This window comes from Parus major, chromosome 11 (genome assembly GCF_001522545.3).
Source record: "Parus major isolate Abel chromosome 11, Parus_major1.1, whole genome shotgun sequence".
Lineage (NCBI taxonomy): Eukaryota > Metazoa > Chordata > Aves > Passeriformes > Paridae > Parus > Parus major.
The window spans coordinates 3,055,600-3,070,914 of record NC_031780.1 but is presented as its reverse complement, the minus strand read 5'-3'; the positions used below and the strand labels follow the sequence as shown (position 1 = coordinate 3,070,914).

Genomic DNA, 15,315 nt, shown 5'->3' with positions numbered 1-15,315 from the left:
CCCAAATCTCCTGTAGCTGCTGCATCTCCTGGTGCTGCATCTGTTGGTGAGCACATCTGCAAGGTTTGCATGCCAAGGTTCCTAGAGATTAGATAGAGAGCCTCGTGTAAAATCACCCACCGGGCTCTGCTGGGTAAGAGTTTCCAGCCTGAACAACTGTCTGAGCATTCAGCTCACATAAATCTCAGCTCCATGTTCAGCTCCACCCCAGCTGACACAGGCTGGTTCTTCTTCCAGCAGATTGCTAGAGAAAAGCTAAATAGGCAAAAGGACAAAAAGAAACAACAACAACAAAAAAAAAAAGGGAAAAAAGCAGAAGATGCAGCCAAGACTTCAGTGATAAAATGGAGCAGAGGAGACTTGGAATGTGGTGCAGGACATGGCGTGCTGGAATCAGGAGCTGCTCCTCAGAGATGAGCATTTGTTGCCCTGATGGTCCAAATGTCAAAGCACTGTGTCACTGAGGGGCAGAAATGCATCCTGGAGAGTGAGTGATGGGATGTGACGTGCAGGCAGCAGGGGATAGTGCAATGAGCCTGGGAGAGGAGATCCACACACCTTGTACTCCGATATTTGGTGGCTGCTGTTTCTGCCTTTGCCTTCTGTCTGTGTTCCTGCCCTTTTCTTCCATGTCTCACCCTCACTTTACCCTCGGATTTCCTGGGCCTTGCAAGCAGAATTGTTGTCACTCTGGGTGATCATGCCAGCCTCTTTCTAGGGCCTGCTGAGAGTCACCTTTTGTACCAAGCAAGGGACCACATTTGTCTCCTCTCCACCCAGGTGTTTTCAGTGGGAAGCAGAGCCTGGGAAGCTCCTTTGCTTTCTCCCGTGTGTGGGCAGAGGTGGATGAAGGCTGGGAAGGCTTTGTCTCCAATTCCAGACTGAGAAGCTGAGCAGGGGATGAAGGTAACATCTGCTCCTCCTCCCTTTGTCCAGGAGAGACCTCGGGCACCAGCCTGTGAGTTTTTGGGTCACACAACTATCCCTGCTCACTCAGGGGTTACAAAGGCCTTACTGCCCACCTGAGTTCCAGAGTTCTGCTCCACTTCTTGTACCTCTCATTAACTCCAAATATCATCTGGGCTGCCCAGCAGCAGCAGCAGTGTCTGGCTCAGTCTGGAGATGCTCAGCAAAATTGATTTCATGTGTCACATGTTGATAACAGCTCAGGCTTTAGTAGCTTTGGGTTGCCTGAACACAAACATGGGTGTTTGTTTTTGGCCCTGGGATGAGCTCAGTCACAGTTTTTGTGTTGTCTGGTGAAAGTTTCTGTACTGCTCTCTGGCCTGTGAGCCTGGCTTTGGCAGGGGTGATGAGGTGACAGCAGAGGTTTCTGTTTGCTGGGAAGATGATGGCAATGGGAACACAAACTCATGGCTGGAAAAGCAGCAGGCTGCAAGCTACAAATCAGAGTTAAACCCAGCCCAGCCCTCACTCACAATCTGCTGGGAGCAAACACGGGGTTCCCTGCAAAGCAGAGTCCCTCAGGGCTGTGGGTGAAGGTGGCAGCAGCCTACTGCAAATCTAGGCCACATCAGCTCTTGCTAGCCATGAAAGCTGAGCCTCAGCAAAGCCCTGACGTTAATTTTGAGAGTGTGTTTGGTGTCCAGCCAAGGAGATCTTTTTCTTGCTCAAACTTTTCCACTACAACTGGCAGAGCTGCAGCAATGGGGGATTGCACAATGCTGGGTCCCAGGGCTCCAAAACACAGGGAAGAGGCACAGAGCATCCCAGACTGCAATAAGAATCAAGATGAAAACAGTTCAATAATGTAAATGTATGGCATGAGTTACTCCAGGTGTAAGGACTGTGGTTCATTGCTTCCTCTTCAAGAATAATCAGAAACATCAAGAAGCTGCCAGAGATATCAGGGAAAAGATGAGCCTTGATTTGTTTTAGAAACTGCTCTTATTTTGTGTTTCTTCAGTGGGCAGGAGAATCTTCCCCCCTTTTCTCTCTGCAGCCTTTTCTTGATGAATGATTAGAGATTAAGAGAGCTCCTGTAGATTTGTGCAGGGCAATTTGTTGGCTGATTTGCAGTGCAGAGAAATTTAGGTGAGATAAACCTCTGGCCCCATGTAATTTGGAAGGAGCATGACCCCCACCCCCTTGGCACAACAGTAAAAACAAAAGAACAGTTTTCATTAGGCTTGAGAGAGTAATTCAATGATTTAATTTTGATCATGCTTACCCATACTCACCAGGCACAGCAAAAATTCAGGTAGACACCCAAATCTTCATCTCTCCCCTTTATCCTCCCCATCTGGTTTTCATCTGGTCACAGAAAGACAATAATAGTCTTTGGGGAGATGAAGAAAGAGAAACTAACACCAAGGAGATGATTACTGTGGGGTTATGGGGGTCAGAAGAACATCTTAAAGTAATAAGGAGAATGGGGAGCTGCATTAGTTGAGTCAACAAAACCTTTGCAGGAGAGGACAAATCCTCTGTTTCATTATTGAGCTTTATTTCCCCCAAAGTTTAAACCAGGGACGCTTCTGCTGTAGCTCCCTTGCTGTGTCAGGTTTTGTATCGACTTTCAGATTACAGAGTTTTCATTGCTGAATTTACAGAGAGTAGTGTGGGGATTTTACTGCTGAGAGCTGGTGCAAGGAGAGGAAAATAAGAGAAAGGAGTTCTGTGCTTGCAGGAATATACAGCTGAAGAGCATTTGATTTAAAGTTCAGACATGTGACGCTCTCCCCAAGTTACCTACCATAAATTTTAAGCTGATCTTATAGTTTCAGTGGTATACTTTTTATGATGCATTTCATGCCTCATTTCCAGGCAGATTTACAGCCCTTACACAATGCTGGATGAGTGACTCCACATGCTTCATGTCAACAAGTTTTTTTTCTTTTTTTTTCAATCCCCCTGAAACTCCTGCTGGTTAAAATTAAGCCATATTGCAGTCAGAGTGAATTTGCTCTTGTCATTTTTGAACTTCTTTTGGTCATTATTTGGTGGAAATGGCCCCAAGAGCTTTGACTTTACAGATTGATGGCAATAAACAAGGGCTGGCTGGCATCCCTAGAAATTCCAAAATTGAAACTGGGTCTTTCTCATATATATGTATATATATAAAATTTAATTTTTGTTTTGACCACCTGAGTTTTGACACGATTAAAGGGAGAGGTGATCCCTATCCTACACCTACAAGGTGCCTTTTCCAAAACAATCTCACCCACAGAAACAGACAGAGATCAATGTCACCTTTTACAGGCTTACAGATGTGAAAATATCTGCAAACGCAGAGTGGCCAACAACAACTTAGCACAAATCATGAGCTGTTGGAAAGAAAAATACCCTTACACTGGGCTTGGAATAAATGCCATGGCTTGGAGATGAGCATGGATTTTGCCCAAATGTCCTGGCTGATGCTTTGCCTCTCATGGTCCCATCACCAACCTTGTACCACCCCAAAGCCTTACAGCTGTTAAAGCCAGCAACAATAACCAGAACAACGTGTTTATTTCTATTTATTCCTGAAAACACACAAGTTTATTTTTATTTATTTCCAAATATATATATATATATATATTAATATATATATATATTATTTCCAAATAAATATAATATATTCATTTATTTATTTCCAAAACCCTGAAAAGCTTTAAGGTGCAAACCTAAGGCTGCCAGGACAGGGTTGCCTTGGCACGTTGACAGACGTGGGGCAGCAGGAATCTGCAGAAGCAGGGGGAATCTGCCCAGGATGTCACATCACAGCGTGATGGAACCACAAGGACATTGTACCTGACTCACTCAGGATGTGGCTTTTTTTGCCAGCTTGCCCTGAAATATGGAAATTAAGGCCATTAATCCCCAAAGGGGAATGAGCATCTGTGTGGGGCGTTGCAAGGCTGAGAGCTGTGCCCACAGCACCAGAAGAGGAGAGGCTGAATCAGAGGAGGAAGGGATGATGCTGGGATCATCCAGGCAGGTTATCCCACAGGGGTTTTACAGCCTGGTGGCACGGTGACCCATCTCCTGTCCCTCACACGAGGACAGACACAGGGACACTGCTGAGATAATTAATCCCTGCTGCGTCCAGCAGCCCTGCAGAAGATGCTGGTTGCAGGGACACTGCCTGGATTCCATCCAAATTTTGCCTCATCAGCCAGGCAGGAAGCATTCCAGGCATGGAAAAACACCTGGTTCATCCTGAGAGCTGTCCTTGTGTCCCAAATCTGGAGGCAGCAGCAGTTTTCTTATCTTTTTTTTTTTTTTTTCCCTAATCTGGTTAAAAAAAAAAAGCTATAAACTCTTCAGGGTGAAGAAAAGAGCTACATTTTGAGTTTCTCTTTGAAATCATTGACTTTATCTGGGTTAGATCACCAAGAAAAAAGGCAGCAGAAGCCTTGTCTGCTCCATGCAAGTCCACATTTAGAGAGATTTTGAGTTTCAATATTTTGCATTTTAAAGCAGAGGATGGTCTAAGGACAGGATTATCTGGAGTTGCTCAGCCCTCTGCCACTCAGCTGTCCAGATGTTTTCTTGGCATTATTCCTTTGCAGCAAACACCCAGCTGCCCAGAACCAGCCAAATGCCCGAATGTGCTGAGACTCCTGTGGTTTGTCCCTCGTCCAGGAAGCCTTTCTGGGGCACCTGAGTGAGCTGAAAGTGCAAATTCAAGGCTGAGTTGGCAGCAGCCTGTGCAGGACAGGGATGAGATCTCCAGAACAGACTCACCTCTTTTCCTGCTGATCTCACTGGGTCTGTCACAGTTTGTTATCCAGAAGTGATGCTCCAGAGAGCTGCTATGGCTGCAGCCTCTGAGATGTGCAGAGAAAACAGTCAAATTTGTCTGCAAAGTGTGTGTGAGTGCAAGCAAGCCAAGAGTTATGGGAACAGGCAGGTATTTGTAAAATATTGGTCTTTGCAGCGTCTCCTTCCCTGCAGAGATGGGGTTTGGCCCTTTGGCAGTGGTAGCTCTGTGCACATTTATCAGGTCCAAGAGCTCACATGATCCTAAACTTTAGAGTTTGTGGAAATTTTTACGTTTTCACTGTTTTCTGTTAGCTACACTGACAGAAAAACCGATACAGAAGTCCAGCAGTAATGAAAGCAAAGGTGGTGTTGGTATCTAGTTTATTTCCTTGCAGTGGGTGTTCCAGGAAAAGCAGCAACAATGACAGATATAAAGATAATTTTGCTGATTGTTATGTGATGATGATCCTATTCCTAACATATCACTAATATTTCAAGCCTGCTTTTCCACACAGCTCAAGCAGGGTTTGATTATTTCCAACTGGAGGAATACATAAAATAACAGAGAGCTGCTACACTCGATAGTGCCTCGTGGCTGGTGGTCTGGCAGATGATCCATAGGAATACTTAGAGGAAAAGCATCTTGGAGAGCTTTAAAAGCCTTTCTTAGAAATGGATATATGTGTGATTCCATCCTCTCCTCTGCCCCGGCCATGACAAATAAACGCTACCAGTGTCAGGAAGAGCAGTCCTGGTGAAGGGCAGCAGCAGCTCGTTCAAAAAAAGGGATTACAGCTAAAATCTGGATGCAAAACTCTGCCTGCCCTGCCCAGGGAAGAGGGAAAATGTTCTCAGGGAGAGGGATGTCACAGAAAAAGAAAACCCCAAGTGTTTCCTGCCCTCATGCCAAGTTTTTCTTTCTCTCCTGGGGAAAGATTGACCCCTTTTCCTTAGGAGATGATGTGGAACCCCATAAAGAAGCAATAGATCCCTCATCCCTCAGCCACGTCAGACCAAAGCCCTTGCTTTGTCTATTCAGGTTTTCTCCAGGAACAGAGGAATTAATGAGCAGTATAATTAATTTCATGTTTGCATTTTTCGAATCAGCCAACGAAGACTGTAAGTAATAATTGCATGAGTAACTGCAGAAGAAAAGAGATACATTGTGGTGTCTGCTGCAAGCTGTATTTTTCTGGAAACAATGACTAATCCCGCTTTTCCAGCCGAGGATTTGATGTACATCCAGGCTGTGTGCATGAATCAGTGCTGACAACCAACAAACTGCAACTCTTCCTGCTCCTGGAACCCTCTGGTATTGCTTCTGCACTGGGAGGATGTGATCTGCTTCCTCTTGTATCCATCCAATTCCTGCTACTGCAGGGCGAGGTGACACCAGAGGGCTTGTCAGGGCTCTGCCACGGTGTCACCCCCCTGAGGGGTGGCAGGTGTCACCTGAGCTCCACCTGCAGTCTGGGGCAGAGCTGGCTCACCTGCTGAGGTGGGACCGTGACACATCCAGACACCAAGCCCAGGGTGAGCACCGCCCCGTGATGTGCTGCTCGTGCTGATCACAGCCCAAAACTGCACACAGAACTGCACATCCAGGTGCAATTCCAGGAAAATCATCCCCCTTTATGCCTGTAACCCTGGGTTTAATAGGAAAGTTAAGGCTGTAGTCACAGGCATGAAGGGTTGCTCATGCAACAGCAATCCCATCTTCTAAACAGCTCCAGGAGCAGCTGTGTTTAATAGAATTAACCTTGCTTCAACAGCCTCCCCAGCTGGAAGAGTCTGAGATTACCCAGAAAAATAAAAATGACCAGGGAAGAGCTGGGTCATATCCAATATCTGCCCTTTTAGCACCACATTTCCACAGGGAGCAAATGGGGGAGGCTGGAGCTGCAGGAGGGTGGACACAACTGGGAGCTGCTTTTATGATTCTCACCATTATTAATGTCAATTCACGTGCCTTTATATTTTCTTAAATTCTATTTTTCAGTGTGGTGCACAAATCTGTCAAGGACTTAATTTTCCAGTGGTTTTTCAATATAAAAAGTGCCATTTCCACCCAGCCTGTTGTTCCCAGTGTAAATATGTTTTTAGGCACAGAGCAGTATAATCCTACAGATTCTCAGAGAAGCTGCAAACCCTCCTGGCAATGCCTGAGGCAACATAAAGGCTCTGTCTCCATCGTTTATTTATGGAAAACCAAAGGCCATTTATCTCCTCAATTCCCCTGAGATTTTCTATAGCTTAGTCAATAACCATGAATTACTGCTTGGTCGAGTTATTTTAGGGAAAATAGGGTAGGATGGGAAGAGGATGTGCCTCAGCAAACAACCAGTGTCTCTAGCCTGGCTTCCAAATGGGGCCATAGTGAGGCCCTCTCCCCTTCCCTAAGAAATAATATTTCACTGCAAAAATTAGACTTCCATTTAAAACTTCTTTGATTAGAAGTGAGTTTAGAGCTTACACTGCTGATCTCTGGCTCCTGGAAGGATCCCATCCTCACCCCCCTAAACCTGCTGGTCCTGGGTTGTTGCCATAGGGAATTTCAGCCAGAGGTGAAGGAATTACCTGGGTCCCCTCTGTGGCAGGAGGGGACACAAATGGGGACCCAGGACAGGGAGAAGATGCAGGAACCTCCCAACCATGGTTCCTGCTCAGTGTCCCTCAGTCCTGCCAGGGACAGGCACAGTTTTTTTTTCCCCATAGACATTCCATCATTGCAGAGCTTTTATGGAGCAATTCCAGCCATGGAGGGAAAAAAAAAAAACCCACAAAAAAAAACCCCAAAACAAAAAGAAGGAAATATTTAAATCTTCCTGATCAGACCAAGAAAAATTCCTTGTGGTTTAACTGGTTAGACTTCAGCTATGTGCTGGCAGAGGGCCCAGCTGGAGGAGTGCTGGGGGATGCATCCATGGCACTGAGACCTTCTGGAGTGTCCTGGGTGTCCCTCAAAGTGCTCCAGGATCCTCCAGGGAACACCTCATGGTGTTAAACCTCAGCTGATCCTTGCTGCTGCAGTCATCACCAGATTTGCCCATCGCCAGTGACACTTTGGCGACCCCAGAGCTGGCATTTGATTGATGTTTACACTGCAATAAACACCCTCCTGTTTATTCCTGCCCTCAGCACCTCACCTCGGTTTGTAGGGAGCTTTATGTTCCTGAAGTGCTTTGGCAAAAGTGGAGGGAAAAGTGGAGATAGTTCTGGTTTTGTTTTAAAAAGAAACACCCTGAAAGGCGCATTATTAATTTATTTTATTTTATTTCTAGGAGAAGATGATGAGGGATGTGTAAACTACTCTGCAAGATCATCCCAGGAAAGGAACTAAAGGAGCCAGAAATTAGGTACAGTTCTTCCTTTATTAATTTTGGTAATAATTATTTGTAGAAAATCAAGCTTCTAGATAAAATACTCTAGCCTTTGAGATGATACAGTATTTTAAAATTAAGAAAAAGAAGAAAATCCCTTCACTGGGAAGTTCTAAGAAGCAGAGAACAAAAGGAAGTTCCTGATCTATTTCTTATGGAAGATTTTGCCCTACTTCATATCTGAATGGATGTTTTAAATTACATGATGACTCTGAAAGTGCAGGAATTTCTGCTGGGGTTTAATAGTTCCTGGGTTTGCTGGCAAGAGGATAAAATTTTCCCATTTTATCAGGGAAATCATTTTATCATTTTAGTGGGGGCTGCACTGTGGAGCTCTTGGGGTTTTTTTTTCCTATTTTTGCTAAACTGCAAGTTTAGCTGGCATCCTAATAAAATCATACTGCCAGACTCATCTTTTCTTTCATTTGCTCTTTTCTCATCCCAGTAGCTCAGTGAGTTGTTTCAGCTGTAGGATAGCAGAAATCTTTATGACAATTGTTTTGTTAAACATGGCCTGGGTTAAGGAAGAGGGACATGATTTGGGACAATTCTTTGTTTCCACAGCACCAAATTGGGTTTGTAGGGGATTCACCATGAGGAAAGGTGTGCTGGTCAGAGGTGAGATGATATTTGGTTGGACAGATACTCTTTAATTGCTTTTTCAAAAGTACAAATGCGGATCGTTCTCTTGGGAAATTATCTGTAAATAGGATATCTGTTGTGCCTTGAAGGTTTTGTCATTTTAAAGATGTTTGCAATTGAGAGCAGATAAGCTGAAGTCTACCTTTTGTACCTAACTCAAAAGAAGTAGAAATCATTTGTACATGAGTAGAAATACTGATGTAATTAAAATAAATATGAATGTCATTAAAATGCCCCCTTGCTCAAGTTCTTACACTGGCTCAGAGCCTTTGCCCACCAGCTCTCACTTACACAGAATTTCTCAGATTCATTCAACTATTCCCATGTGTTCCAGGGGAATAACTGAGGTTTTTTAAAACTTATTTTGGGCAGCTGTTTTCTGCATGGATCTTCCTTGGTGCCTCTTGTTGCTGCTGGATGTCAGCGCTGTCCTCGTGCCCTGCTGAAGGGCCAGGTTAACCAGCCCTTACTCCAGTGCAAAATAAAGCCAGTTTGTTTCTTTTAAAAAGGGGGTTAAATTGATGATCAGGAGGGAACTGGAAGAGAGTCATTTGTGCCAATGCTGGCTCCTGAAAGATGCAGCAGACAGAAAGAGATTCATATTTGGGTTTTAATCATCTGCACCAAGACAGAAACCCAAGACCCGTGTGCTGTGATAAAATGCCACACAGGTCATAAATGTGCACCAATCCATTTCAACAGAGCCTAAGGAGCTCTGAGAGGGTTTTTGCTACTGCTCTGAGCAGTGTTAACAATCTGCTGTGGTGCCTCAGCCCCAGAGACAGAAGAAATCCTGGCAATAAAAACGCTTCCTCCAGTAACACCTTCACTCCTGGCACGGCTTGAGGGGCTGTGAGCTCACATGAAAGCAGCTGCCTCTCACCATTACAGAGGACACATCTCCCAGGCAGTTTTAGCACATGGAAACCACAAAGTAAGGGAAAAAAAAAGCAAATCAGGGCTGAAGCATGACATTTCCACCTCCACATACAGGAAATAAGAATGGTTCAGTAGTGCTGGCATGAAAGGGACTGAGCTCAGCTTTATCGTCTTGGGAAAGCAATAAACACCCATCTTTGAGCAGAGCTGGAGGTCACCTCGTTCTTCCTGCACACCCACTGTGGTTCTCCTGATCCTGTCTCCTGCCATCCCACGGAGGAGCTGGAATAACAAGGATGACCTGCAGTGGATGGGAGGTTGCTGAGGCATGGGACTCGTTTTGTCCATAGCACAGCAAAAAGAGCCACTCCGTGCTCCAAAAAGCTCCTTAAACTTCCAAAGGAAATTCCAGAATAAAGGAATAGAGGTGGTCTGCTAGATGGGCTCCAGGAACCAGTCAGGGCAATGGAAGGGGAAGGTTTTCATGGAGACTTTTGTTTTTCTGCACCTGGGAGAGGGAAGGTTGCCTGCAGAGCACAGGCAAAATTTTGCTTGCAACTTGAAACTTTCATATTTCATAGAGTCATAGAATTATTTGGGTTGTAAGGAATCTTAAAAATCATCTACCTTCAACCTTCATATTGCCCAGATTTTTCATATTTATTTCATATTGCATATATGAACAAATGAAGAGCAGGTATAGAGCTGAGTTTCTGTTGTGACATTCAAGTTACCAGGGTCCCAAGAGCTCAGATTTCAGCCTTAAATTTCGTTGCTAAAAGGAAATATTCAGTGCAAGCTGTGGTAATACTGGCATGGGTTATGTGGCCCTTTCAGAAGGAACCTCACCTACTGGGAATGCTCCTGCCTTTCCAAATCTCCTTCTCTGTGCCATCCCTGGAAGAAACTTGTGAGTAAATCTGGTTTTATGTTTCTTTCTTTCATTTCTGGAAGGCAGAAGTCTTGGAGAAACGTCTTCCTTTGTTCCTTGAAGGGCTGTGGTAGAGAGCATGAATTGTGGTGTGTCCTGAGGCTGGGAGTGCCAGAAGGGGGCACCTTCAGAAGACAGAAATCACAAAATCCCGGGTTCCCTCCTGCTGAATCCAGAGATGCTGTGTGGGGTGGGACTGTGGGGTTGTTGTTCAACAGGGCTGGTTAACAGCAGTTCAGATTTCAGGAGAGGCAAGGCAAGAAATTTCCTGTCCTCATTGTTTGTTCTCCAGGATGGAATTCTGCGAGTGTCATGCCTAACTTCACAGGTAGCTTGTTTCCTGGATGTCTTGAAACAGATGACCTGGAACAGACAGAACCTGGCTTTTTCCTCTTGCAGCTGTGTGGGACAGGAATATTCCATTGTTATTTGCTGGAATTCACACCCTTTCTGAAACAGCTCCTTCAGGTCGATTCTCAGTTTTGAACGGGTTTAGCTTGATGCTGCCATTTCCAAAACACTCCCTTCCAGAGAGGGAATAACTTCAGGAGTGGCATTCCATGAGCTATCAAAACCTCTCCACACACTGTGGCCAAAGACCTGGCGGGATCTGTGGGAATTCTCTGGCCTGGTGCTCCTTCTGCAAGAGGAGCCATGGCAGTGTCAGTCTGTGTTGGTGTCACCTGAGCGTAGTTTCATTCTCTGAGCTTCTGAGGAACACAAATCCCTGATTCAGGTCTCACCCTCAGCACAGCAGGTCCCACGTGCAGCATCTTCCTGCCCAGCCCAGCTTCTGATCTTTCTGGAAAAGCAGTTTGTTCCACAGGTGTTTGAGGACAGGTTTTACAGCAGGATGCTTCTGTCAGGAGTGACCTTTCAGGAATGCTGCTTGAAGAAAATCCTGACAAACACCAGTGAGTGGAGAGGTGTGGGTGGTAAAAACCCTCACTGGAATGGACTGGAGGAACTGGGAGTGGGTTTTGCTAAATGATTTATCCTCCCTTTCACCACTTCCTCCATATCTGCCTCTCTTGGACCATACCTGGTGGCAGGCATGTCAGACACAGTTAGTTTGATGTGGGATTATTTTATGTCTATCCGTCTGAAAACAATTGTCATGAAACACCAAAACCTTAGTATTTCCTAGTGTTTATTTAATATTTTCCTCTTGGCTTCTTGTCCTTAATGCAGCAACTGAAATATCTTAATGCAGCAAAAAAATACCTTGCACTTAGCTTGCACTTTCTCCTCCTGCTGACTCCTCTGTTTTAATTCAAATCTGGGGGCTTTCTCTAGAAAACAAGTATGAATAAAGTACTTAATGAAAGCTCACATGGTAGTTTGACTTTTCAGGGTCCAGCACTGCTGTAGTTTATTTACTTGCCAAGTAATTGCCAGTTTGAAATTGCAGCTCTACTCCCAAGTTTTAGGGCAGTCAAATTAAACAGGAAAGATCATCCTCAAGGTCAGACAGGTCTGAGAGACTTTAATGTCCTTGTTCCTGATGTGGAGAGGGCACAGACTCATCCAGGTCAGTGGAGAGTTTGTCTTTCCTTGCTCCAAAGTCTCCAGCCAAGTGTGGGAGATGTGTGGAGCTCCCTGGTTTTCTGTTTGCTGCCCAGGTGATGTCAGCCAAGTTACTTTTAGCTGGAGCACAACAATTAGTCCTATTTTATCCCTCCCCAAGTGGTTTAATTAAATTTTACAGCTTCAAAACCCATACTCAACTGCCAGGGAAATCTAAATTTCCATCAGTAAATGCTCTTAAAACAGCTAAAAAATACCTGTGCCCTTAAATTTACTTAGAATGTGGCAGTGATGAGGAGATGGAAGTTTTAAATGTAGTAATAGGATAATAAGAGAAGGCTGTATCACCTATAAACCATCTTGGAGCAGACCTGAAGAGTGGCCTAGAGGAGGTGGGAATTCAGAGGTGAGGGAATTTGGGAGAAGATCCTATCTGAGTCTTGACTCAGGTATGAAGCCTTTGCTTTGTATGAAGCATTTATTGAAACAGACACCATTTCCACACCTCTGCGTTTTGTCACGATGCTCTGAAACCTGGCTGGTGGGAGATACAGGTTTATTCAGGCAGCTTTAAATTCCTGTGGTTATAGAGAAATACCCTCAGTGTTCAGATGCTGGGAATATCATGGAATCACAGAATGGTCTGGGTTGGAAAGGGACCTTAAACCTCACCTTGTTCTACCCCCTGCCATGGTCAGGGGCACCTTCCTCTACCCCAGGTTCCTCCAAACCCCATCCAACCTGGCCTTGAACATTTCCAGGTCTGAGGAAATCTGCAGGTAAAGCCATAAAAGATGTCACAGATCAGGCACGTGAGAGTATCACAAATTGCTTAATGCTACTGGTGTGACCAGATATGAAATATTGATTTTCAGCTCTTTTATGGCTGGATGATATCTCTTAGCATTGCAAATGTACACTCTTTAATCAGTGGATTTCCACTCAGCTTTCCCGTGGTGATCTGCCCAAAAAGGTCCAGACTAAGAGGTGCTTTTTGAACCAAAAAAGTTAAGGAGGTACCAAACCTTCACAATAACCTGGATGTGCTCCCTGTTTTAACCAAACCAGCAAAATCATAACGTGTTACCTGGGAGATGTGGTGTTTTCTTTCCTGTTCTCTTCTCCTTTTAGGAGCTCCATGCTGTGTTTCCACAGCCTCAGAAGGGGGGAATGGTGATGGGGAGAGGAGCCTGCTTTCCAGGCTAAATCCTCCCTGACATAAATCTGTTCCATTGGCACTGCATTTTATCAGGTCAGTGCAGCAGGCAAAGCACAAGGAGTGACAGCAAAGCAGGTAAGAGATCCCCACTGGTTGTGTGCCCAAATATTACAACCAAATGTCTACGTCAGCTGTGTGCTCTTTTTCAGGGAGGAGGAGGACATCAGGAAGTCTCCTAATCCTTGCTGCCTTGCCAAATGATGGAAATGTGAAAGCTGCCAGAAAGAACAGGGATGAAAAGTGTAAGTATTCAGGTTTTTTTGGGGGAATAAAACTAACTATCCCATGGGGTGAAAAAAAGCCCCCAAAGCCCTTCAGTTCAGTGTTGTATCTGTCTCTGGAAGGTGTTTGAGTTGATTTGTTAAAATACTTCTTAAAATACTCTCTCAGTCAGTTTATGGTGGTGGTTCCTGAGTTCTTCCAAGTGTCTCCTTTGAAGTTGTGTTAGGATGTCTGACACAATTCACACCAAAGGAGCCCAGGCTGAGAAGCCAGAGAACATAACTCAGGTGGGGTTTTCTCATCACTGAAGATCTCTTTTTTTTTTTTTTTTTTTTAATAGGTACATTTCTAATCAATCTGGGAAATTTTACAAAGATATCACCACAACACATACTTACAGGTATGCACTTCGAAGTTCTTGTGTGCAGTGCAGTACCTTGTGCTGAAATGTTTTATTTTCACTGCAAACTACTTTGAAACAGAGCTTTCCTGCAGGGTTATTTGTGGTTCAGGAGTTCTGCAGAGGGTCTCAGGTGGGACCTTCTGCCTCACAGAGGCTTGGGGTGAGGAGATGCACCTCCCAAGCAGACAGTTTAAGTGCTTAGGGCTGAAATCACAGCTGGAAAATGTTGCTTGATCGTGGTTTAGCTCAGTGTGTCTCAGTCCAAAGCACAGATCCTTAATCCTCCCGCTTTGGCCTGCTGCCCAGTTAGGAAGCCCCTGAAAATCCACCTCCATTTCCACCAGGAGGTTCCTGAGGCATCAGAATGTCCCTTCTGCTGATGTTTCTGATGTCATTTTCCTCAGGGAAGGTGGGGACAGAGACACAAATATCCATTTCTTCATTCCCATCCTGGGACCAAGAGCTTTCCTGTGTTTGTCCTGTCTTCTCCAGAGGCCTCTGGCTACAAGGGGAGGGTGTTCCCAAAACGTTTTTAGCCATGGAGCTCAGTCTGGAGAGGTAATTGAGAGCTGAGCCAGAGCGTGGCCATCAACAGAGACATGGGGTGCAGGAGGAATTCTTGGCCCAGGGATGAGGGAGATGTCCCACACCTCAAAGGTGACTCCTCCAGCACTGAATGAGTAGGTGAGGGCTGTGATTCTCCTCAGGACTCTTCCTCAGGGTATTTTATCCAGTAGGTGGATAACACTGAGACTGGGAGCCAGCACCCAGTTCCCTGCAAGGCTGTGGCTGCAGGAATGATTCTTCCCTTGGCATTTTCTCTTGGCCAGCAGCTCCCTGATTCCCATGCCAGCTATTCTGGAGCCCAGGCCAAGGTGTCCTGCTGTCTCCACAGGCTGGAAAAGGCAGCATTGCTTTGTACTTAGGATGTCCTGGCTGCCTGGGCTCCTCAGGGATTTAACCCTGCCTGATTTTCCTAAAGCTCTTGTTCTCAGCTGACCACAGCAGCTCAGATCGCTATTAATTCATGAGTAAATCATCCATGCCAGCCTTTTCATCGTCACAGAAATCCATAAAGGCAAGTCTTGCTATTTCTCTCCCCACTCCTTTATCCTACTAGTATTAAAGTGTGGTAGAAAAGGCTGGTTTAATTACCTCCCTCTTGCTGATGAACTCCATAAAGCACAATAAGCTTAATATGAAAAAAAATCCACCCTGGGTCTGAGTGATGTGTTCACAGAATCAAAGAGATCTACAAACCCAAGCAACTTTTGTGACTAATTTGCCTCGTGCCATTAATTGTGCCTTATCTCAGTGGCGAGAACGGGACTGACATTACGGCAGCGAGCTTTCCTAGGGGCTCGTGTTAACCAAGGAGCGATTCTGGAATAAGGAAGTCAAGCAA

General features: G+C 45.1%; 1 long non-coding RNA gene across 1 annotated transcript; it reads left to right on the top strand.

Annotated features, from left to right (window-relative positions):
• The first annotated feature begins 797 nt into the window (after window positions 1-797).
• LOC117244998 lies at window positions 798-13,907 on the top strand. Its single transcript, XR_004499062.1, has 4 exons — window positions 798-906; window positions 7,989-8,063; window positions 10,446-13,527; window positions 13,848-13,907. It is a non-coding gene; the product is annotated as an uncharacterized LOC117244998 (long non-coding RNA).
• The last annotated feature ends 1,408 nt before the right edge of the window (window positions 13,908-15,315 follow it).